Source organism: Passer domesticus, chromosome 5, assembly GCF_036417665.1.
Source record: "Passer domesticus isolate bPasDom1 chromosome 5, bPasDom1.hap1, whole genome shotgun sequence".
NCBI classification, from domain to species: domain Eukaryota; kingdom Metazoa; phylum Chordata; class Aves; order Passeriformes; family Passeridae; genus Passer; species Passer domesticus.
In genome coordinates, this window is record NC_087478.1 from 35195649 (window position 1) to 35221080 (window position 25432).

General features: G+C 37.1%; 1 long non-coding RNA gene across 1 annotated transcript; it reads right to left on the bottom strand.

Moving 5' to 3' along the window:
* Positions 1–917: 917 nt before the first annotated feature.
* On the bottom strand, positions 918–25068 carry LOC135300257 (uncharacterized). The gene is made up of 3 exons (XR_010362124.1): positions 24368–25068; positions 3881–4047; positions 918–3288 (listed from the first exon to the last, which is right to left on the bottom strand). It is a non-coding gene; the product is annotated as an uncharacterized LOC135300257 (long non-coding RNA).
* Positions 25069–25432: the final 364 nt, after the last annotated feature.

The window sequence follows — 25432 nt, forward strand, 5'->3', positions numbered from 1 at the left end:
GACTTTTAAAGTTCCAAGCATATTGAGATCCATCCTTTGGCCACAGAGTTTTGGTAAGCGCATACTTTGCAATACCTGATGGAGAAGAGTGGTATGGCAGTGAACATCTGTACAGCCCCACTGGGAACACAGGTCCTTCAGTGCTGCTGTTGTGTGCTGAAGGTGGAGCACAGTGGCTGTCTGAAGACTCTGGGAGTCCTACCCACCTTCTCATGGCCTTTGGACCACACAGATGGCACGAGCCATGCTCAGGCTTGCAGTGTCAATGTCTGGGGCAAGAGAGCCACGAGAAGCCTGCAGGGTCTATCTCAAACCTCCTCCTGCATGGCTATGGCACGTGAACAGATACTAAGGGATTTAATTGTGGACCTGTATGCATCCCAGGGCCATGTAGTAATGCTTGCAGTGGTGAGCACATTTACAAGGCGGCTGGTTTTGTTTCAATAAGAGGTTGCCCCCAGCCCCTTGGACCACACATTTGGTTTTGACACACGCGTTTCAGTGTCATGGGCCGCCTTGGGCTTTGTGGAGATGAATGGAGACACCTAGTCACTTCTCAGCTCTGGTGGCAGCTTTTGGGCCTGCTGGGGTGCAATGTAGGCTTGGCAACCCATATCACACACAGTCTAATAATCAGACAAAGAAAGTGAACCAGATCCTGAAGCCATATGCCTGTTATATTAACTGTTGTGGATGGCTGGCTTACCTGCTGCCACTGGCAAAATTTGTCTGTAATATCAGTGCCTGCTCTTCCAAGCAGCAGACCTCTTTGTACAAGCAGTAGGGTTTGCAGTCCCATGACCAGATAGCTGTGCTGGGGCAGTTCTCCAGAAGTTTTCCCTTGAGGAATCTGGCTTGGTGCTTGTAACATATAATTTGTTTCCTTCTGAACAGCTAAAAAAAGCACAGGCTGCTTACAAAGGTTGTGTGGATAAGCATCTGCAACCAGCTCTGGACTTTGGGGCTGGGGACTGTGTTTGTCCCATGACGTTCAGTTCATCCTCCTTATAGGTTGGACCCCTGTTACTTGGCCCATATAAAATTGTGGGCCAAGTTTCACCAGCAGCTTCCACGTGTTTGCAGAACTCACACAGTTGTTTGCACCTCCTTTCTAAAACTTTGTCAACATAAATACCTTCAGCATCACCACCTCTAATGATGGTAGTCAGAGCAAATACCATGTCTGGACTATTTTAGATTCCACAATATTGCAGGATAGCCTGCAGGACTTTTTGACTGTGCAGGGTATGATCATAGTGCAAATTGTATGTAAGCAGGAATTATCCAGCACTGAAAGCTAGTTGTAATTAGAAACTATAGAACTTTTTAAAAGAAGTAATTAACTCTTGAAACAATATGATATAATTTATATATTTAAAATCCAATCGAAGAGCTCATCAGCTATGCTGCAGAAAACAACCATATTACATCAAGCATGCAGAGAAGATTCCTGCATTTCAAGGGACAAGTGGAAACAGTGGCAGAACTATCAGCAGTTATTGCAATACTAAATGCAGTGGAAATAGAAAGAAATTATCCATATGTTGCACAGCAGAAATTAACAAGAGTTTTGTGCCCAAAATGATAATTGTCAAGCAGAGAAATGTTGAAAAAGTGATGTATATTATCCTATTTAAGGTGTATTTTTTACTGTTATGACCAAATTTAGTGTCAAGTAAACAATGTTGAAATAAAAGGAGAAAAAAAGACCAAAGAGTAACAAGTAATGAGGAGGTGTTGAAATGACTGTAATTTAAACACCTGAAGATGACATTGCATCTTTGACCTTCACAAAGTTAATTTTCAACTACCAAAAAATCTGATGAGAAAATAAATATGTGCCACTTGCAGTATGGTACAGATAATTCTGAGAAGCAAAGAAATACCCAGATATAAGTAGAGATGTAGCCTATTATTTTAGAAAAGTTTAAAAAATTATTGCTCTGCAGTAAATTAATATTCTTATTCTTAATAGTACTTGTGAAGTTTTGTTCTTAAAAAATCACAACTTACAACAAAAAGACCTGATTTTCCTGTCACATCCCACTTATTCAAGCTTCTGCTGTGCTGTGAAATAAAGAAAGAGAACAAATTTTCCCTAACATGAATTGTCTTGCCAGGTGAAAAAGTCTCCTTTGGTTATGATCTACAATGCCAAGAATTGGACATGTTCATTTAGTAAGGGCAGCAAGAGCTGAGCTCTTACATGTTTGCTTTCTCATATCTCATCAGCAGTTTTTGCAATACATACTGGAATGCAAATTTCTCAGTCCTCATTTTAAACACAGTAGACACTAAGACACTAAGTTGTGAGCTTCATTTGCAGACTGAATCTGGCAAGGATGATGTTGACAGAAGATGGCCAGTTCTGCTGTCATCTCTTGTTGGCTCTCAAGCTGTCTTAAATAGACACACATTTGTCATATCTATGTTTTTGAAGAAAAAAAATGTATTCCAATTCCACCAAGTTGCTCAATATTAAGCACTGAGCTTCTATTGTATTGTTACAAAGAATTGCATAGCAAATATCTATTATCTTCATTTTCTTTATAAAATTCCTTAGAAATGTTAACATGCCACAGAGATTTGGGGAAAATGATTTAAAATATTCATTCTTCTCTTTATACTGCACATCCAAAGTTATAAATTCCAAAATAATTGTGTTTATCCATGTGCACTTACAGAAAAGCTCAGTAAGTTTTTAGCAATCATTTTCTCACTTGTTTTTCAGTTCAGTGTAAGCTTTTACTAGTGCAGTATTTATTTAATCTAAGAGACTGAATTTCCACTACTCAATTTTTAATTTTTATTAATAAATCTTAGAAAAGATTAATCATTTAAAGGTTTTAGTAGCTGGAGGGGTATCAATGATTTCTTATTTGATTTCTTTCCATATTTTGGACATTCATTATTCTCATTTTTTAACTTTTTTACAAATTCTCAAATTTTTGTTTCCTATGCAACAGACAGGATGCTGTCAGATCCGTCGATATTCATCATGCTTTCCAAACAGATGAGTCATTAAAATAGTAGAGAAATTGTTTTTCCACTGTCAGAAACAGATTGCAAGAATATTCCCTTATATCCTAATTACAGATTCCTCTTCTCAGGATATCAGGAAAGCAGGAAGCTATTTCTGCTGTTCCTCTGAGCCATGCTGCTTTCCCAGCCGTAGCAGTTTGCTGCTCATTCGTCTCCTATGTCCTTTGTTTGTGTCCCCCCTCTGATGCTTGGATCTATTGCTATCTCTTCTACTGTACTGTATTAACTGCAAGTCCTTAGGATATCCTGCAACATTAAACAAACACCAAAAAAAAATTGCCAGATACAGCAAGTTGCTGCTTATCTTTCTGTGATCCTCTCTGCACATTTGGAAAGCTCTACTTAGTATTTATAGGGGCAAAATTGTAATAAGTAATTTTTACTGTCAACAGTTATGTTTACATAGAAAACTGCAATAATGTTAGATTTGGGTACTTTTTTATCAAAACTGTGGCTTTGTGAAGATTCAGGGTTTGGAATATTTTTTTTTCCTAAAATCTGAAGACCCAAAGGCAAAGAAATATATAACTGTTTCTGCTTCTCCTGTTCTCTTTGTTTTTCTCTTGGATGAGCCTAGTCAAGTTTGGGATTAATTTCTTGCCTCTCATCTCCTTGATAAATATTTTCTCCAAAATTTGCTCTTAACTGTAGTCTGACATTTTTTGAGACTCTCATATAAGCAAGGTTTGAATGTGACTGGTAAGCTGAGGAAATAATGGAAATTTTACCTTGGATATTCGTCTAGCTGAATAATGTGCAGAGCTGCAGGAGCAATGACTGTGGAAAAGAAAATGCACAGAATACTGACAAAAACAAATTTACAGATGAAAGGACTTACCTGGACTCAGGTATTTGGATGAACCACTTCCTTATTCTTTCAGAGGAGCTGTAGGAAGATTTCCTGCCTTTGCAGTCTGATTTCTGGGTATGCACATAACTTCTTCAAAGATGCTAGACAAAAAATTCTGCAACCTGTCTTTTTCTCAGCCTTTTTACTGCTGTGACCTGTAAACCAGTAAGTGTTTTTAAAATGGAAGGAAGTCATTGGTCAGTATGATGGTAAATACAGTAGAAAGAATAAAATCTGCCTTTAAAGTGTTCTAATTGTTTATCTGAAGAAAGGTTATATGTCAAGCTCTTCAGATTCACAAACTGCAAATTTATAAAAAAACCTCACTCTAGATATTGTCTACAGCTATTATAAATCCAGGTACTAGAAGCATTTATTTTGTATTCATATTAACCTATGTGCAATAAACTAGTGACATCAAAAATGGAGTTAATATGGCATTTCATGAGACAGTGTCCTTTGTGAGCTGAATAGGAAAGTTAGATAAGGTAAGAAAAAGTTTATGTTTTGTCTCTGAGGCACAGCTGTGGTTTCAACCCTTTCAGTCACTTGCACAGAAACAGCAGAGACTGTTTTAAACATACAACCCCAACTTCAGGAAATTTTGATTGCCATATTCTTACCAGCAGCTTATTAAATGTTTTCAAATATTTTAAAATTGAATGGTAAAATAGTCACTGATAATTAAACCCCGTTGTTTATTTCATGTCACTTTAGTTGTGGTTTGTGATATGAGGTTTTTAAATATGTGATAAACTACTGTAGCAGTGTAAAAGTAGGCAATCTTTCAGACACATATGCCTTTTCTGAGTTCTACTTACAAACCTTCATTTACTTGTGCTCCAAGCCTATAACACATTGCCTTCCAAGTATGAAATATGTCCTTTTTAATGCATCCCTCCAACCTACTTCCCAGATCTTTTCTGCAGATACGTGATATTCTCTTTGAGATTTAAAAAACATTTCCCATTTAAATCAACATCTATCAGTGGTTTGGAACCCCTCTCTGCTGTGGGATTTTGTCCTCTCCTTTTGGTTAATATTATGTACTGACAAAGAACAGAACAAGGACACTCTGTTAGATTTATAAGGAAATAATGTCAAAATGGTTAATGCAATTCACCAGTTCAATAAACTGGATTACATTTTAGTAGGACAAAAGATCAACGAAAGCCTATTTATATTCATTGGGTGAAGGCTGTACCAGCAACCACATAATGCATTCCCCGTCTTTGGGCTCATTAGCTATGCCTATTAGATTTGTTAGGTATCATAACATCCAGATGTTTCTGGACAGCTCAGCTGACATTTTATCCATGTGCAGATTAAATATTAATGGATAGTAGGTAAACAAGTGCAATAGCCAATCTTGGATTGGGAGTATTTTCAATACTATCAGGGTTTGGGGGTTATTTTTTTTCTCTCTTCATGTTTCTCAGAAAGCATGAAAAGACAGCAAATCACCTTTAGAAAGCACAGTTCATGTGGAAATAAGTGGCAAAAAGCAGTTTGCCATCTCTCCTTGTACAGGATCTTTATATGATAATACACACCCAGGACACATATTATCTAACAAAAATGCTGCCAGCTTTTACCAAGAAACTTCACTAAGCTCAGATTGAGCTTTCATTTAGGGAGTTGAACTTTTTAAAGTCATTTTAATGGACAATGTGTGTTGTAGATAGGTGATTTTGAATGATGACATGTTCTTGCCATTCTTCACTGGAATGATAAGTAAAGAGTTTGAGAATCCTCCCACCATACCTTCTCTGCAGAATACCATGCAGTTATGGCTATTCTGCTCTCTTTTTCTTCTCCAAAACACTGTACTTAGTGGAAGACTATGGGAAGTGCCTCAGGCACAGCATCACTAACTGGACAAGGAAGGGGACTATCCCACTCTGCTCTGCACTGGAGCAGCCTCACCTCAAGTCCTGTGTGCAGCTTTGGGCGCCACAATATCAAAAAGACATGAAGCTATTAGAGAGGGTCCAAAGGACAGCAACGAGTATGGTGAAGGGTTTGGAGGGGGAGCAATATGAGGAGCAGCTGAGGTCACTTGCTCTTTTCAGCCTGAAGAAGAGGAGACTGAGGGGCAACTTCATTGTGGCCTCATGAGTGGAAGCAGAGGAGCAGGTACTCTCATGACCAGTGAAAGGACTCAAGAAAATGGCATGAAATTGAGCCAGGGGAGGTTTAGGTTGGGTATCAGGAAATACCTGGGAGCCTGTTCCAGTGCTCAAACACACTCTGGTTTCCTCCAAAGTGTGCTTGAACACTGGAACAGGCTCCCCAGGGAAGCAGTCACGGCACACACTGACAGAGCTCAAGAAGCATTTGGGAAATACTCTCAGGCAAATGCTGTGACTCTTGGGGTGTCCTGTGCAGAGCCAAGAGTTGGACTCAATCATCCTTGTGCGTCCCTTCCCACTCAACGTATTCCATGATTCTGTGAAGTGTGAAATTTCACCTATGTTATTATTACTGTAAAGTAATTGCTATGCACAATACACATTTTAGATCTGATGACTCTGTTTCCTGTTTTCATCATATGGTTGTTGTTTTTTTTTCAGGAGAAACTCTGATCCTAAGTCAGCACAGAAACAGATTTTGTCTTGAAAACATTATGCTTCATTTTATCTCTCTAGGACATATCTGCAATTGTTATGCACCTATACATTTTCACTGAAACGAGTGGATCTATTCTAGTTTACACCAGTTAAAAGAGTTAACCCATCAATTTGGTATAAGAGGGAAAAATCAACTCAAGTGAGTACTGGTGGCAGAATCTGTTTGTTATTCTCTCGGTATTCTTAAAAGTCCTGTGCAGTAGTAACTGCCTTCTGAACAGTCCAGAGGAGATTTAAGGAAGATGACAGAACCTGTCCCAGTGATTAATTTAGTGTTCTCCAAAGTAAAAATGATCCTGCCTGTTCATTAATGGACAATATTTTGCTGCCAGACATGCCCTAAGACATTTTCTGAAAGACAAAAAATTTCAGATCCTTCAGACCAAAAGACCCAGGAAATTCATAAGAGAGTTCAAGTGAATTTCTTTGAATTACCAAGCTTTAATTACTTCATTTGCATAAGTTTGTCACCATGTGAGCTCTCCATAGACTGCTTTTGTTTGTTTTTTTCTTGTCAGCTCTGAGAGCCTGGGGAGTGAGCTTTATTGTACCAATGAGGGCTGCTGTGCTCTGACATTCACATTTTATGAGAATGCATAATTTAGACATGAGATTTGTTACATCATCATTTAAACATTTTGGTGGGTGGTGAGAATATTGACATGGTCAATATTCTCTGTAAATATCACCCAGGGATCTGTTTTGAATGACAGTGTACATCCACATATGAACCAAAACTAACAGCCCAGAATGAGGCAAGGAATGTTGCAGCCCCAGCTAAAACAAAACTGAATCACTGCATTCCCCAAAAACATTCAGTCTGATATATTCAGGTATGAGCAATGTGTTCAGCTAATCATCAGTCTGCTGGTTGGGCCAATAAATAAATTCTGAAATCATAGCCATGCAGAGCTATAAGAACAACCAAAGTAACTTTTATCTAATTTTGAAATATACTCAAGTATCAAAGTTATGACTTTTTGTCTTGAATGACAATGTTTTGGCTTTTCAGACTATGGAGAAGTGATTTATTTTTCTTTACTTCATTGTTTTCTACTGCTAGGCTAATGAATAGAGAGTGAAAATAAAATAATCCAGTGGGGTGAAAAACAGAACAGAAAAAACAGTAGAAAGAGGTGATATGAAAAACAAATTTGAATATAAAAGATGCTCTTTTATCTATTATGTGGGGCTTTTTCCCAAGTCTAAACTGAATATTCTTTTAAAATATAAATTGAAGCTCCTACAGAAATTATAAATACAATGCAGAATTAAAAAGATAATATTCTTTCAGCTTGACATTATGTCATGAGAAACAAACTTTATGATCATAAGATGTTTTTTATCTGTGACCCCACAGAATGTACATAAAAGCTGACATTTGCTCCAGCTTGACTCTTGAGGTACTTCTACTCCAAAATAATAACAAAGGCATTCTTCTCTGAGTGTAAACTTCTTTGAAACAGAATTCCCATGAGGGCAGTGTAAACAGATCTCAGTCAAATAAACAATCTTCTATTCACTTCTATTTGACTAATTGCTGACACTGTCAAAAACAGTTGAAAATTTTGAAAATTTTTTGAAGTCTATTTCTCATCTGGCTCTCTGAAACAGTTTATATTGTCTTGACAGAACATTTGCCTCAGACACATAAAACATTTCACAATCATTTAATTTGTCCTCCCCTAAATGAGTAAAGTTACATTGAAGATTATTTTATTCTAAGCTTTCAAAAGAACAACAATTCATGTCCCAATATAAACTGTTCCAAATTTCCTTCAGGTCAGATATGGACAGGAAGAAAAATAAGGAGAAAATGTATCATGTAGATTGTTATTAACATGTGGTCAATGAGTGTGTTTTATAAGAGGTCAGTATTTCCAAATGCACCTCAAATGTAGATCAGATTGTCGTAACACATACAGCAATGTGTAGTGATTTTTATTTTTAGGTATTCTATTCTGACCATGTTTGAGATCAGTCTGTCCTTTGCTGTTCTAAAATCTTCTTGATGTTTTTTGACATTCTAAATCTCAAACCTTTGGGGAGGGAGGTTGGAGGAGGGGCAAGCCAATAAAAGCTGACAAAATTAATTACACTGTATTGCTCATCTTAAATGTTTAATTAGTCACATTGTACCTGATTAGAAACAAAATCTTCAGCATCCTCTTAATTTATAAAAATTGGAGTGCAAAGTGACTTTTTAACACAGCAGACCATTCCAGTTGCAGTGATTTTTTTTCTCCTTTTAGAGAAATCCACACTCTCAGTAAATGCTGCCTCCCAGTAACCATAGGAACAATGTCCACTGTAATCTCTTAAAGAAGAAGGGCAGACAAAGTAATTTCATCTATAGGAAAATATATGAACATAGTTATGTCCTAATTATCCTATATGATATCTCACATTACCTCTTACATTTTAATATTCCCTGTGCCTGAAAGAAGAATTAAACCAGTGACCTTTTCTTCCACTGGTGATTGTGATACATGCAATTGCATTCAAGAATTTTTTTTTAAATGGAAAATGATGAATCCTCGTCACACAAGAGACAGCAAACTTCAGCACCAAATCAAATCCTGCCTTCTTTATATCCCTTTATCTTTGCAAAGCTGCTGTCATTTGACCTCATGGTGAAGGAAGGGCTTAGTCTACTGATGAAAAATTCCTGGGAACAGGGACTATCTTTGAACTTGCATCTGCTAGGATGTGAGCTCAGCTGCACTATTTCAACCCTTCCACCTGCTGCTTCGATACTTTCTTTCTGTGGTACTGTCTAGAAAGAGAAAGCCCACTTCTCTCATAGCATCACCAGTAGAGGGGTTTTGATTTGCTTTCTTATCAGACAGTTCAAGAGCATTCAGTAAATAAAATGTCTCCAAGATTCAGCCTGAAGATGCATCTAAATTGGCTCTCAAAGGACCAAAGCCATACACCTTGCTTAATCATAAGCTTCCTCTCAGGTCTCCCTTGGTTTCATTACTTCTCTCACAGTCCAGTAATGTATAGTGGATGGGGAAAAGAAGTTATTTCCCCACTGGACTTCTGAGCTTCTGCTCTGGTCCCTTTTTCTCTGTTCTCCCATTTAACTTCTCAGTAATTCCTCTGAGCATCAAAGCACAGATTCTAGTGTATAAGCCAAAGAGATCTTGATGAGAATTGATTTTTAGCTGGCAAATGTCACTCCTTAAATGCCCAAAGGCTGTTTAAACTCAGACTTAGACAGAATGTTAGTAATGGCAGAAAAATCAGACCCAACTTACCATAACATACTCTTATCTAGTTTCTGCTCCAGAAGTTAGCACAAATGCATGGCAGGTTTTCTCAAAATCAAAAATGTTTTAAAAAACACTTCATGGTTCTCCTCATAATGCATAGGCACTTGTGCTACTCCCCCCAAAAAATGGAAACAATTTATTCTTTTGCTGTATGAGGGCATCATCTTCAGCACTATTTACTAATCATAAACTGATAGATTTTCTCTCTCTCTGCTTCTTTTCCAAACTGTCAGAGTGCGTTTTACTTCCTCTGGTTGCCTGTGAGGCATATGTTACTTTGTCTGAACTGCCCTCTAATAAGTAAAATATTGTCATCCCTATAAACTATTTGAATACATTTCCACAAACATCCTCCAATGAGATAGTCATAAGTGAAGTTTTTCCAGCTTTAAAAATACAGAATACCTCTTCATACCAGATTTTCAGCATTAGTATTCAGAGTATAAAATCGAGAAAAGAGGTAAAGAATCTGAAAGAAACAAAGCCCATATAAATCACAGAATCAATGAAAAAGAGAAATATTTCATCTTAGAGAATATTTCTACAAAAGAAAGGAGGATACATTAAGCATTTCAAAACTGTAAGGTAGTTCTGAGGATATATGCAGCAAGAGTGGACTTTGGTAATCCTTATGGGTCCTTTCCAGGTCAAGACATTCTATGTTTCTATGATTTTTTTTTTTTTTCTGTGGTTCAACAGACACTAATTGCCCCAGCACAGAGGGACAGCAGAAGTCATGTTTTGCCTCCATGGAAGGCAAAGTAATGCCCTAGAAATTCTGTGTGGTTATTCAGCAATATGACAGAGGATATTCAAGCAAGAGGATAGAATAAATAGCTTGCTCAAAATCATCACACTGAAGTATTGGAACAACCATCAGAAAATAAAACAAATGTTAACATTAGCATTTACACTACAATCTCATCTATATGTGGTTTGGTTTTCCCTTTTGACTTTGCTCTATTACTATTTCAGTTTAAAGAAATAAAAGAGCCAAAGGCTGCCCCTGTACCTTTTAAGTATCAGAGTCAATATCCACCTTTGTCTGGTAGATAAACTTTTGCTTTATACCTGGCTTCATCAGTCAGTCATTCTCCTCCTGACAGCATCTCCTCCTCCCATTTTACTGGAAACTAACAAAACAGTCACAACAAAACTATTATTTGTGGTTATTATGTTTTGAAGGATACAGGCCTGAAATGACTAGTTCAAAGACAGCTACACGTGTTGTAGCTCTGGTATCTTTGCAAGCTCCTTAGAGGGTACACGTGACATTTGATCCTCTTACTTTCTTTATGTAGGAGTTTTCATTACTAAAGCCACTTGCCTTTTATGTCTGAGCATATGCATATCCCCTAAGCCAAACAACCCTGCTGTATTTCCTCTCTAGAGGCAAAGAAATCTGTTTGCAAGGTGTTCTTATTCTTTGTGCTGTTTCTTCATTTGGTGGTTTAATAACCTTCTCTCTCTGCTGGTTGTGTTATTCATTCATGTTTTTTATCCGCAGCAAATAGGACCCTGCAAAGAAAATCTGCAGAGCACAAAAAACAGCTAGGATTAAGAAAAAAAATTGAAAAATACTTTCTTTTCTTCACTACCTTTTAAATTAGTTAAGCAAATGCATTTATTTATTTCATTTGTTTATTTCCAAGACAGAGACAAATGTAGAAGGGGAAAACAGCCTAATTCTTTATATTCTTCTGATATAATTTATGGGAAAAAAGGATTCAGATAAGATTTTGTTTGATCAGCCACCTAATAGATACTTCTATAATATTTTTGACAAATATAGAAGACCAAATTATTGTTTCATTTGCAGGGCTCATATTTTCCATCTCCATGGTTTAGGTCATGCTAGCAAGAGTTATTAGTTGCATTTTTGTTGCCTACATGACAATTTTAATTTAAAGATGGATATTTTCCTTCCATTCAAATAAAAGTTTATCATCAATCTTTTGTTTTACCAAAGCATGTGTAACTAAATCTAATTTGTATTATTTCTGCTATCTGTAACTGTATATGTAGTTCTTAATGGTTTTCCTCAGCTCTACTTTTTCAGAGATTTGACCATATTGGTACAAAATAACAGTATCCTAAAAATGCCAATAATTTCTATTGAAGGAAAGCATCAGATTGACTCAATAAAATTTTTATTTAGCTCTTCTAATTTCTTTTTTGTTTCAACATTTAATTCTTTTAATATAAGTTAATTAGATTTTGGAAATTAAAGCCATTTGAATTAAAAATAATCCTATTGAGGAGAAATATATGTAAAAATAATCCCCCTTTTAAGACAGAAATCTTTGTACAAAAGTGCCAACTATATTGAACTGTTCTTTGAGTTATTTTGTGCATACATCCATAAACAGGAAGGCACTGAATATTATCATGGCTCTGATGCAAGACAAAGCACCCCAGATGGTGTCAAATGGCTTCTCCATGTTTGAGGTCAGCAAAAATTGAACCTATATCTAGCACTGAATTCCATTTAGATATAATTTTTACAGACTCTAGGTTTCCTTGAGTGTTCTACAATTTATAACTCTCTTGCAAATTTGCCTAGTTAACTGTTGTCTATAGACACACTCTAAAATCTGGACCTGATGTAATTTTCTTTAGCACTAATGTCTTCAGGTCCACTTCCCAAAGTTATGGAGGACAGCAATGGTGCAAGCACTGCACACAGCTGCACTTTGGTGGGGACATTCAGCAGGACCAGGAAGCTGCCAGGGGGATTTTGACAAACAGCTCCATCAAGATCTTCTTCCTGACATGCCTGGAAGTTGGACATCGTAAATCAAGATCTGCATTTTGTTTCCTGGCATCAACAGCATCACTTGGATGCCACTTTTAGATTCTACAGTGTTCAAGTGTTGTGCAAGGCATCATGAGTTAAGCATTCATGATGTTTGAAAATTTTTGGAATTTTTTCCCAAATTGCTGTCACCTATTGGGACTGTGATGACTAAAACTCATTTCAAAAGTAACCTCATTAAATTACCTCCTTTAACAGGGGTAAATCAGGTCTGATACTGGTTACCTGTACACTTTTATCTTGTCAAACTGTTTGTTATCCCTTCTCATTGTTCTGAAGGTGGCTGCTGCTACTCTTATTTCCCTTAGCAGGTAAAAGCAGCAGTGTGGAACAGAGGAGAAGCATATAGGATGGGCTGGTAATGTGGTCTTTCCTTCCCACTTCATCGGGTATGAAACTTTCTCTCTAGCTTTTACTATTATATTTATTCTGCAAAGTACACATGCACAGTCATATTCCTAAATGTTATTGAAATTGATAAGATTTTAACACGTACTTAAGTGCTTTGTTCAGATAAAAAGCTGCCTTCCTAATTAGTTATTTCTATTTACTGCTTCTGTCCAAACATGACACAGAAATTGAGATATTTTTAAGAATCTCTGTCTTAATCACTGTCAGGTTGTCCCATTTTCCCAAAAACCATTGAAAAAGAGTCTGGCATGAAGAAGAGCAGAAAGGGACTGAAAGCTGGAAATCTAGAAGAAAGCCTAGGAACAGTGCAGCCCCATTAGCAAAGTGGTTCTTGGAAGAGTAAGACAAGAAATATATTCCTGTGGGAGGACGATGAGGAGAGAAAACATCAGCTTCAGGAGACATAAAAAAGGGAGATGGTTATATGTCCTGTACCACAGCATATTTGCCTGTCACACACACAAAGTCCACTAGCACATTCTAATAGCAATGTTATTGTGTTAAGAAATGTTCAGGTTTAAGGAAACTATTATCTGAGCTCCCCTGATTTCTGCTAGTGCTGACTCAAATTCCATCCTAAATGCCTGCACATTTTTTTATGTTTATTTTTAATGAATGCCCCATGAAAAAAAACTACCAACCAAAAAAAAAACCCGAAAAACACACACAAAAAAACCCCCATACTCCTAGAACATTTCTCGAAATAAAATAAAATTCTGGACATCCAGCAGAAGACATCTAGAGAAAGTGATAATAAAAATTCAGTACTGCTTCTACCAGGAAACTCCCACTGATGTGAGGAAATCAAACCAGGCAAAGTGAAAAGAGGGATTAAATAAGGTGAATAGAGATTAAGTTAATTCAATACAATGCCAAAACAACCTTTCTATAAAACTCCCAGGTGAAATCAATGTTAGGTAGTTTGAAAGTACAACCTTCAAGGAATAACTGCAAGAAAAAATAAGCATGCTGCTTTTGGAAAAATTTTACCCTGAGGGATAAACTATTTTTCTAGGACAGGAAACTGGAACCTATACTTAATTTTATCAGCAAGAGGAAACTTAAAATTTACCTGTCAAATATTTATCTGGTTAAAAGAACAAAAATTACTGAAAAGATTCAAAGTACAATTCAGATTATGAAGTCATTTTAACTTTTAATGATAAGGCAAGTTTGTGAAGGTGTTTCAGTAAATGTCTCCAGAGATGGTTGATTATCCACCTTCTCCAAGTGCAATATTTATCAGCGGTCAAAGCACAAAAAGCATCTGACCATGAAGATAAGATTCAACTGATGGAAATATGTTGCCAGCAGTGATATGTAGCCTTCAACCTGCTGGCTCTAGCACACTGAATAGGATCAGCTGGCCAAACTGCTGCCAGTAAAAATTGAGATATATTTTTATGAAGCCTGTCATGTGATTCTAGACATAAGCTGTAGATGTGAAGCTGTAAGCCTTTTCATGTCCCTGCAAAGATATTCCCTCTTCAGGTGAGCAAGCTGTGGTCTCCTTGTGCTCCATCCCTGCTCACCACAGTGTCCCTGCCCTGGGCTTGCTCCAGTTTTTCAGTGTCTTTCCTGCACTGTGGAGCCCCAAACTGGACACAGGTCTCCAGATGTGGTCTAACAGCTGCTGGGTACAGGGAAGAATCCCTGATCTGCTGGCTGTGCTCCTGCCAATGGAGCCCAGGGCACTGCTGGCCTTGACTGCGGCCAAGGCTCACTGCTGGCCTGGGCTCAGCTGCTCCCCAGCCATAACACACAGTCAAAGATCACACAGCCTGCTCTGTCCCAGTGCTGAACACAGAGCTCAAGAGATAACACGTGCTATTTCTTTCCTTCATGAGTTACTGGATGAGTAGTCCTACTTGGACTGACTATTATGAAGATCTTGACCTGTTTTGTAAGATAAAATCTTAAGGATTAAATAAAATAGAATGACCTGAGAATATATCACTTGAAATATATTTCAGTAAATTTTTAGACCTTTTTTCATTTTGAAGATCCTTAAATATTCCTTTTTTCCTAGGAGCACAGAAAACTTTGACTGGAAAATTTAAATCCACTGACTGTAGATTTCACTTTCTCAATTATCACTCACAGAGCTCAAGGGTTAAAGGAGCACTGTTTGAAAACCAGTGGTAGATAGCTCAGCAAGAAAATACTCACCTCAGGCCAGTAAGTCAGGAATCAGCTGGAGGTAAAGGCAGAGGTGGCAGATTATATGGACTCATGTATTTTTTCATGTTTTTCTTGACCATTGAATTCAAAACTGAGCTATTTAACTTAGATTTCTAGTCTTATTTATAATACTTGACAGCACTCTGCAGAGACTAAAATATGTTTCAGTGCTGAATCCAAATGCCAAATGAATATAGAGATGGAAATGAGATGTGCAGATGCATCTGTGTTCATAATCCATTCACAGCGTTCACGCAGAAAGAAGACTGCGGCTCTCTGTGCCCCCTTGCCTGACTGAAATCTGTTCCCAGACAGCTCTTGTAATGGAAGATAAGCACCTCCTGAAAGATGAAACCTGAAGAAAATGGCTGCTCAAAAGAAGAGAGAAAACTCCCAATCCAGCCCTCAGAAGTGATGAAACATTGACATCTCAAAACCATGGAAAAAAAAATGGAGTAAGATCAATGAAAATTTTACACCTTCCCATTTTTTATCAATTTTTATATCTCTAAGGTGATTTTTCCTGGATGCTCTAAGCCAAAGTAAAATATTTTTTGTTAAAAACTGCAGAAAAGGAACATTTCAGCTGTAAACTTGGAATTGCAGGGCTCAAGTCTTTGGCACACATATAATTTTGAAATTCTTTCCCTGCTTTTAGAAAATTTTTCCCTTTATACAAGTCAGAGACGTATCTTTTAAAATGTACATAAGATAATAAATTAATAATTTCTAACCTGTGAATAACAGATATTTTATCAAGAAATACAACCTTACATATGACTATATGTCACCAATATATTTGCATATCCAAATATTGAAAATCAAAGACAGGAAAATTATGTAGTGAAACAATGTTTTATTAACAATGAAATACAAAGTAAGCCTAAAATATGTTTCTCTCCTGAGGTTGAGTGACCAGATCTTTTTTTTTTTTCTTTCTTGCTCACTCTTCCTACACTCATTTTTCTGCTTTGCAACATCCCTTAGAGAAAAGTCCTGCCATTTCTCACAATCAGATGATTCAAGCTTGAATGCAAGAACCTCAAGTTCTTCTGCTTTGAACAGTCTCATTGAAGAAGGACATACAGATATGGGGCAGATGGTTCTCCCAGATTCCCTCAAGAAAGAAACACTATGGTTTCCTGTCCCTCCCCAATAAAAAAAATAACCACCAAAAAAAAAAAAAAAAAAAAAAAAAAAAAACCACAAAAAAAACACCCAACAAAACAAAAATGTACAGCACTTTTCACAATTACTGGATCTTAGCACTCTAATTCTCCATTTCAACCAAATGTTCCTCCAGTCTTTACCCCTGTAAAGACCAAGCACACAGAAAATACAGGCTAATGGCTAACATGCAGTTCTTCAAAATTCATATTGTCCTGCCATGTAACTGAAGCAAACGCTAGTGTTTAGTTGGTAATGGGGTAGGAGTTAGATCTAGAGGTCAAGCCCTCTGCTTGTGTCTTAGCCACTACAGGCTTCTTTAATAGTTAAATGAGAGAATCAGACCCTTTAGGGAACCTTTCATCCAATCCTAAGTCTGATATCTGAAATGGGACAGATGAAGATGTTTTAAACATGCCAAGGACAAGTATATTACAACTCTTACCAAGCTACAGTTGCAGTGCATTGGGCAGCTGAGCAGGTGGTATACACCTGCTTTTTCAAGGCTTGAAGTTGGCAGGAAAACTGAGTGTACTCTGTTGGGATAAGGACAAAATAAGATGGGTAAAAAAACTGTGGTAAAATTGACTAAATCAAAAGTGAAACATTTTCATCTGTGCTGGTCACCTGGGTCCTCTCTATCCTAACTTTGCAGCAGAACAGGAAACCTGGGCCATCCATCTACACTAAAAGAGATGAGATAAATCCCACTCTAAACCCACCGATTTCTTGCAATGGCTGTAAAAAGTGAAATGAATCCCCCCTCCTTGGGACAGATAGGAAACACTGCACTAGAAACTGTAAAGGGTTTTCAAATCAAGAACCATAACATTCCTCCAAGAGTGTTATGGGATGCAGATTTCAAAGGAGTTATGTGGTGTGAAATATGTTCATTTGAATATCCTGATCATACTGACCCCAGAAACTGAACTTAAAGAATTCTAAATGTATAAGTTATTAAGAGGCATAAGCTGGCTTATATTTGAACTTCAGTATATGCTCCACAGGAAATCTTCAAAGTCAGGCAGTAAAAATTATGCAAGATTTGGAATGACTTACAAGGAAAGATTATGGGACCCTAATTGCTTAATGGAAAGACTTATACTTAAAGAGGAAGATTCCGCATGATAATTAATGTAGAACTGGCATACAGAAAAAAAGAAACAGTTACTGGATGCTGGAAAACTGTTGGGAAAGAAACAAGTTAGTGTGCACAGTACAATTGGCATGGCCTTTCTATGTCACCAGGATTATTCCCCTGTAATCTTGGTCATCTATGCCAAAGGAAAATTTTAGTAGACTCATCTTAAAGCAAGACAAATTCCCCGCCAATTGAAAGACCATCCTAAATCCCCACTTCTCTAATGAAGAAAAAGCTTATTTCAATTTCTATATTAAATTTGTTGAAAGCTCTTATGTACCCTAAAGCTAAATGATGATACCCCTGATTTAGTTGTATACAGCTGTCATGCCTGTGATTTCATGTGCCATTTGTTTTCTAAGTTATGGACATACTGAGCATTAAAAACCCTTTCATTTTTGTCTCCATTTTGATTGTATAGCTGTTTGCATTTCCACAAATATTTTTCTCATCAGGCCTTCAAATGCTCAGCGAGTAGGAACTAAGCTGCAGTGTATTGTAGACTCATAGCTGCATTTTCATCCCTATCCATCAATACTATGCTGCTGCCCCATATCATCTCGCTTCCTTTCTTTTGTTATTCGTTCAATGTCCTTGAAATATCTAACTCAGCTTTTTTGCCATGCTTCATTTTCCCTGCATGTTTCCTGGCCACTCAGAAAAACCTTTCCTTGTTTTATAATATTATATAGAGCACTGCCTAACCATACAATCCAGACCATTTTAGACGACCAAACATCCTTCTTAAAGGCTAAATATTCTAATAGAGATGGCCTTTCAACACAATGATGGTTTCTAACAGCTCTCAAGAAGGCTTTCCCTTCACTGAAATGCAGAGTAAAAATTATAGGGAATCTTAAAAATTTTCTCAGCATTAATTACTGTTTTCTCACCCACAAACCTGGCTGAAAGAAAGACATTTGAACCAAATATGCTAGTTTTTTTATAGATAGAGTGAAATGCATATGAAAATAAAACAAACTTAAGAAGGCAATCAGTGGTTGCATTTAAGGAAAGGCCTATTGTGGAAAACCACTAATGTCCATCATGGTCCTGCCTGGTGAAGCAGTCAGAGCATTATGTTGTAAGGGATGTGATTCACCTCTGTGTCAGAGCAGATCAGATCAGATCAGAAACTTGATAATTTCTTCATGATTTTCATTTCAGGAGGGGTAAGAAATTTTCCACAAGGAAATGTTGAAATAATTATTTCAGCTTTCTAAGTTTCTTTCAATAATGCAATAATAGTTTTTGTCCAAACAAGTAATAAAATTTTATCTTTGTTTACTCATTTTCTTTAATTTCATTTAAATTTCAACAATGTAAATTTTAATATAAACATATCACAACACACATACACAGGATATTTGTTGCAACCTTCCACATCACTGAATCTAGTTTTATTTGTCTGAAAGGAAATTGTACATACATATTTCTATATGAATTCTTTTAAAGTTTTCTCATACATTTTTATTGTTTTCTTTGTTCCAGTTCAGAATGAAAACAAGTTCAGAAATGTCAGAATCTCCCCTCTGAGACAAAGACTGGTTTTCAACCACCTATTCACTTGCTAGCAGTCTATCATCTACTAGCAGTCTCTCAAGGCAAGAAAATACATCAGAAGAACCATTTAAATACATAGATGGGTATTTAACCAAGAAATTGACAGAACCAGGTTGCGATCAACATAGTGCTTCCATTAAATCCTTTCATACTTAATACTATTTGTACAATTAATTAATACTGTTGCAAAATAAAAAAATACATTAGAATATAAATTAAACACTAAGGATTCCATTTTACTCCAAGATACTTAACTCATTCCTGTTACCTTCAACAGGAATTGTTTCTATTAAGAAGCACCATAAACAAGCAAAACAAAAAAAACAGATTGAAAATGGATGCTTGTGTAATTTTGCTAATGGTTTTTGAAACAGCCTAGGCATTGACACGATAAATGCTATGCTGTTCTATGTGTGTAGATAACTTACAGTCATCAATGTTACTTGATAATTCAGTCAGAATTACTGATTAGGAAGCTCAGCAAAATACTGAGTTTAAGTTCAAGTGCTTATTCTAAGTACTTTTCATGTTCTCTTACACTATTTCTGTGTGTATATAGAAGGTAGGTTTGCAATCATTGAGGTCCTCATTTCTGATAAATAGGAAAGCAGATCAGAAATATCCTAAAGACTTCATCCTTTTTATTCCTTTATATTTTGGTTTCCCTGAATTCTTATTTCTCTTGGCTTAGGGAAAAGAAGGGTACAATAGAAATAAAATTGAATGGGAACATGCTATTGCCCAACACAAAGGTTCATGCTCATCTGGATTAATATATTATCATTGGTAACTCATTTTAAATACAGGATATAAGAAAAATGAGATTTGGGAAAAGAAAATTACAGGGGCTTAGTGAAAGAAAAAATTAAACATTTCAGATTTGTTTTGGTCTGACTATCAAATACAAACACCTAATAAATGGCACAGAATAGATTTTTAAAGTTAGAACCTCTGCAAATGTCTTCATAGAAACAGACCCATGGGACTGCGGTCTTTGGGGCTCAATTCCATGCATAAGCACCTGGAGCATATGAAGTGTCCTGAGGCTTCTGAGGCAGAGCTAACAGAATCAGGCACCTACAGGTGGTGCAGGCCCTTTGGGGAAACAGCCAGAGGCCAGGCACCATACCTAAGAATGTCTTGGATGGCACCAGGGGGCTGTTTAGCTAAGTCAGTCCAGTCCTGGCTCTGGTACAGAGTTGACAACAGTTCTCCCTCACTTTCTGTCTGTATGGGTTTGTCTCCTGGCCAGTATAAGGACCTAGTGCTCTTTCCACAAAATCTTCTAGATCCATACTATTCTGAAAGCCACCCAAGTGCTCTTCAGGTGACCAAACATATTTTAGCTGCTGTCATCCTTTGGTTCATGTGTCTGCCCCTGAACACCACCATAAGCATACCCTGTGTTGTCTGTGGTATACAGCTGTTACTTAGGCAAAACATAATTAACCCCACCAACAAGTTCTAAGTTAGATATAATTTTTGTAATTAAACCAGTGGGTTGATATCTACTATCATTTTTCCCATATGTATATGCTGCAGTTGCATTACCTGTGTCATTCTTTAATGGTCTCAATAAATTAGAAAAACCTGGAAGTTCTTTAAATGATATATGTTTCAATAACACAACATGAAATTAGGGAGTCATGATTAGATCATTTTCCCAGGTTCCTTGTTTAAAATTCTTGATTAAGAAATGTTGCCTATAAGTTCAATAATGATCTGATATAATGACCGTAATGAATATTGTATTAAGAATGTTGAATTTATGAACTAAAAATTGGGCTCATTCCCAGTTAGTAGCTGTGGTGATAAACCATCCTGACTAAGCAATTCTCAGGGTATTTCAACAGAACTTGGAATAAATATACCATTCTTCATTTACCAACTTTATCTACTTCAAATGACCACGTACAGCTGCTAACACATGCCCTTCAAAAGAAAAAGATCAGCAAAGCTCTAATAAAACGTATGCAACATTTTAGGAAGATGGTAGTAGGTTTGTTCTGTCCTGTCCTGCTGTTGCATTTAGATGTTGATTTTCTCTAGCGCAGTTTAGACCAAGTCCTCTGAACTAACTTGGGTCAATTTTTTCTCATGCTCTACATGGATGCATCAAAAATAAAAATAATTTGATAGCTGTAAGCATTTGAACTTTTCTGGAAACTCTGCATCACCTGAAATGCTAGGAACTACCAAATTAGATCTCCCTTACAATTCCTAATGTAGTCTTAGGTCACAAGACTGAACTGAATTAATGGTTTCTCAGAAACCTTTAAGAATAAAAATTCATCAGATACAGAATATGCCACTTGTCAAAATCTCTATAGAATACAGAACTGGAAATTATTACTCCTTCTCTCCTCTTTCTCTGCAACTACAATCAGAATTGTGCCTCTTCCTGAACAATGCAATGCTGAATTAGAAACCTCAAGAAATGAGGGTAGTTGTAATTAAATGTTATTAAGTACCTTCATTAAATTAAGCATCTAGATCTGAACATCTGTGCTTGAAACATGGATCCTGTAGAATTCATAAAGCTTAAAATAAGCTTTGATGTGAGATTAGGACATACTGTTATGGACTTTAAAATAAATAAACATTTTTTTCCTTTGAATTTTGAACAAGGTGAAAAATATATTGTTTAAATAAAATTCATCTCTTTGCATATTAAGCATAAACCTTATTTTAATGAAATTAGCTTAAAGCCTCATTGTGGTCTGCTTTTAAATGAAATATTATATATTAAGTATCTTTCAAGACTGGCTCCTAGATAATCCTTTAACCATGTATCAGTCATATATCAGATAAGCTCTGGAAGCATTGTTTCACAATAGGACATTTGTGTGCCAACAGAGCTTTACCACTGAGAGTACATCACATGAATATTAAATTGAATTGTCCTCCTGCATATGCACGGTATGGCAGCACACTATACACTCAGTGTTACTTGAGTCACAATTTCCCTCTTCTAAATCTGGGCAATACCAGTCAAATAAAAACCGTGATGAAAGCACTGGAAGGCCTTCAGTAGCTGGAATCCTGATTGTTCGGGACAAAATGAAAACACAGCCCAGATCAAAGAAGAGCCTCAGAGACATTTCATCTCTGACAGCTCAAGACTCTGCAGACAGGTTTTTGAGAGGAGGTGGCCTTGACCTTCTCTAAGTCTCCTGTCAAAATAACTGATTGGTTTTCATATAGACTGTCCATCACATTTAACCCAGCAGGATGCGGTAGGGTTCAAGGTAGGGAGCCAGTTGGAACAAATATGCAGCACAGAAAAAGAGAGCATGAAATTGAGGGGTTTAGGGCAGCAATCTAACACTCAGCAATTCCCAGGAACCTCTTATCTCAGCAAGCTGTGAAGAATTTAGTTTCTCATTTGTTTCAGCCTTCCAAAGACATCTTGTTGGCAGAAACAGTTTCCAGATGAGTCTGCCAGGTCCACATCAGTACTGGATAGTTTTCAGCTGTGAACAGTACAGCAAAATACAACTGCCTGTGACTGCACAAACCCCCATTTCACTGAAGGTTTTTACTGTACTGAAGATTTTCTGTTAGATCAATTTGGACTCACTTTCTCCTCTTTTCCCAGAAGTGGAACATCTGCAGTAAAGGAAATATTTTGCTAACTCAGCCTGTTGTGAATACTTTTTTTGGCACAATTTATTGGGGTTTTTTTTCTATTCTTACTTGCCAAATTCAAAGTGTTTTGAAACAGTTATACTTTTTCCATTGTTCTCCAACTTTGTCCACTTAGTTTTTGTTATGCTCTACAAAAAGAAAATTACTGCAGTCATAAATAGACTATCACATGGCTTTCAGAATCTCTATAGCATTCGCCTGGACTGGTCTCATACAAAAATATAAAGTTGCATTGTTAAAAGACAAGTTCAAATCACTAACATAATTCATACAGACTGTACAAAGACATCTGTGATTAACACAATAAATAATATGTGTTTTCATGAGAAGTAGAGATAATTTTGAAAAGCATGAAAAAAAATCTGTAAGTTTTACACTTCTTTCAGTATTCCCTTTTTACCTTCAAATAAAACCATGTTACAATCATTGGCATGTGTTTTATTATACATTGTATAGTGCAAGAAGGAAATTAATGTACAGAATAATTTCCACTATTCCCACACCCCCTTCTGTACATATATGCTCATCTCTGTAGGTAAAGACATCTCTTACATTCATGGAGTAAATGAGAAACAAATCTCCTCTGGCCATGTCAGATCTAAGGTGAGATTCCTGAAACTGTGAAAATAACACACTTTTGCACCATACTTGTACATCCAACCCTTTTGCCTTCAGTTGTTCAAAAGGTATGAATAACCACAGAGCATCAAGAAGACATCGGAAACCATCCTTCCTTTGGGTTATGGCACAGGCATGTGCAGAAGTGGATCTTTTGTGTTACTTTCTGTTACCGACAGTTCTCTACTCTTTGCCAAAGGTAAGATAAATAGCATTTCCAAAGGTTGCTAACTCATCGGGTCAGATGTCATAGAGAAAGTTAAAGATCACAAGCCTTCAGATTACAGTCAACACACTAATATCAGTATAGGAGTGGACAGAAAATTTCAGATTCAAAGTAAAGACCCTTTTGGATAAGGTGTTCAAATAGTTTAGCAGCTGTTTTAGTATGTGTGATGTGCATAGATATACAGAAAACCAAACACATATTGCTTGTTGCATTGCACACATAAAACAGAAAAGGTTTCTTTCCAAATATCTGTCCATCTTTTTTTTCCAGTTATAGTGACCCTTTCACTGTAAACCCAATCAGAATCAGTACTAAAGGTATGAATGTAGAGTAGTCTATGGGGATGCAAATAAGTTGCTTAGAATTCAGTATCACAAAATTGTCAATTTCTGAAGCTTGTTAAAAGATCAAAGAGTGAGTACAAAGGACAGTGTTAGGTTATAAGGGAATTTTGTCAGTCCGTTGTAATTCACATAAAATGCTGTCTTGAAATGCATCACAGAAGACATCTTTAATATCTTATATGAAAAATTTATGGAATGGGTGGATGAATGAGTGCTGCAATTCATTGCCAGTCATTCAGACATGATGGTGATAAAGGTCTGTAAGTGTCAAGAAAGATACTTAGTTCTTAATTGTGGGGATAATTCAAATTTAGGGAAGAGGTGTGGGTCAGTTCTTCTATTCCAAAGTGAACAGCTTACTTCTAATTGAAAGCAACACTAATTAAGATAAAGGGCAGGACATTAACACTCAGTATTAACATTATGAGCCGCACCAGCAATATGCCTTACCTCTGATGTGAGTAGTTATTTATGGTGCCTCTGGTGCAGCAGAGCTCTCCCTCGCATACACATCAGGTATCGGGTTCCAGTGTACACAGCTTCAAAGAGCGAGTTAAAGAAGAAAATACCAGCTGGGGAGGGGTCTATGTGCAGTGGAAACAAACTGGCCAGAAAACAATTGGGCAGGTTTCTCTGTCATGCATGAAGCCAAACACTTTCCTCCTGCCTAACGGCTTTCAGGTTTCCCTGGATTTCACAAGTTATGTCTAAAGGAGAGGACGGCACTTAAGCCCTCCACTCCCTGGTGATTTCCAACCATGCCTCCCCTTGCTCTCATCTGCATAGAGGACACCTTTGTAGGTGGGCTAAAAGCCACTGCACCTTTCAGTCAGAGCCCTGGAGGGGGTCAGGTGGTTGAAGTGTCTGGGAAGCATTGCAGTAGTCACACACTGCTGTGGTCTTGGTGGCTTATTGTCCCATTGAAACTTTGGAGTGGAAAAGTCTCCAAGGCCCCACAGACCAGCCAAACTATTGTTTGAATTACAGGATTGACAGCTTGAATTAAGACCAAGAGTCTTTCTAGTGCTTTCTATTACAGCTCAGCTGTTTTCATATATTGGGCTGGCCATGTGAGGTGAGGTGAAATCGATGTTGTTCTCTTACAAAACCCAAGCAGTTCATTCCTTTTAAGCCCTATTAACAAAGATATTACCTCTCATTAACCAAGAACAACTGCAAACATAGTGTGTGGATAGATAAAATGTAGGAGAATAGGGATAGTGGTGAAGGTAGGTAGTCTCACTCCTAAGGAGTTACAGCTGTGCCAATTATCAAGCATTAAGAACAAGCCTGCCCTTAATAGGCCACAGCTGGATCCAATTAAGAGGGGTATTATAAAAGAGCAGGTTGGCTGGTCCAGAGGTGAGCTGGAGTTTGTTGGCTGTGTGGAGGAAGAAGAACTCAGTGCTGTGAGGAGCTGCCCACGAGCTATCACTGAGAAGGTAGGAAACCTTTGCAATAAAATAGCAACAATAGTGTAACATTTCCACAAATGAAAATTAAATTAAAAGCTAT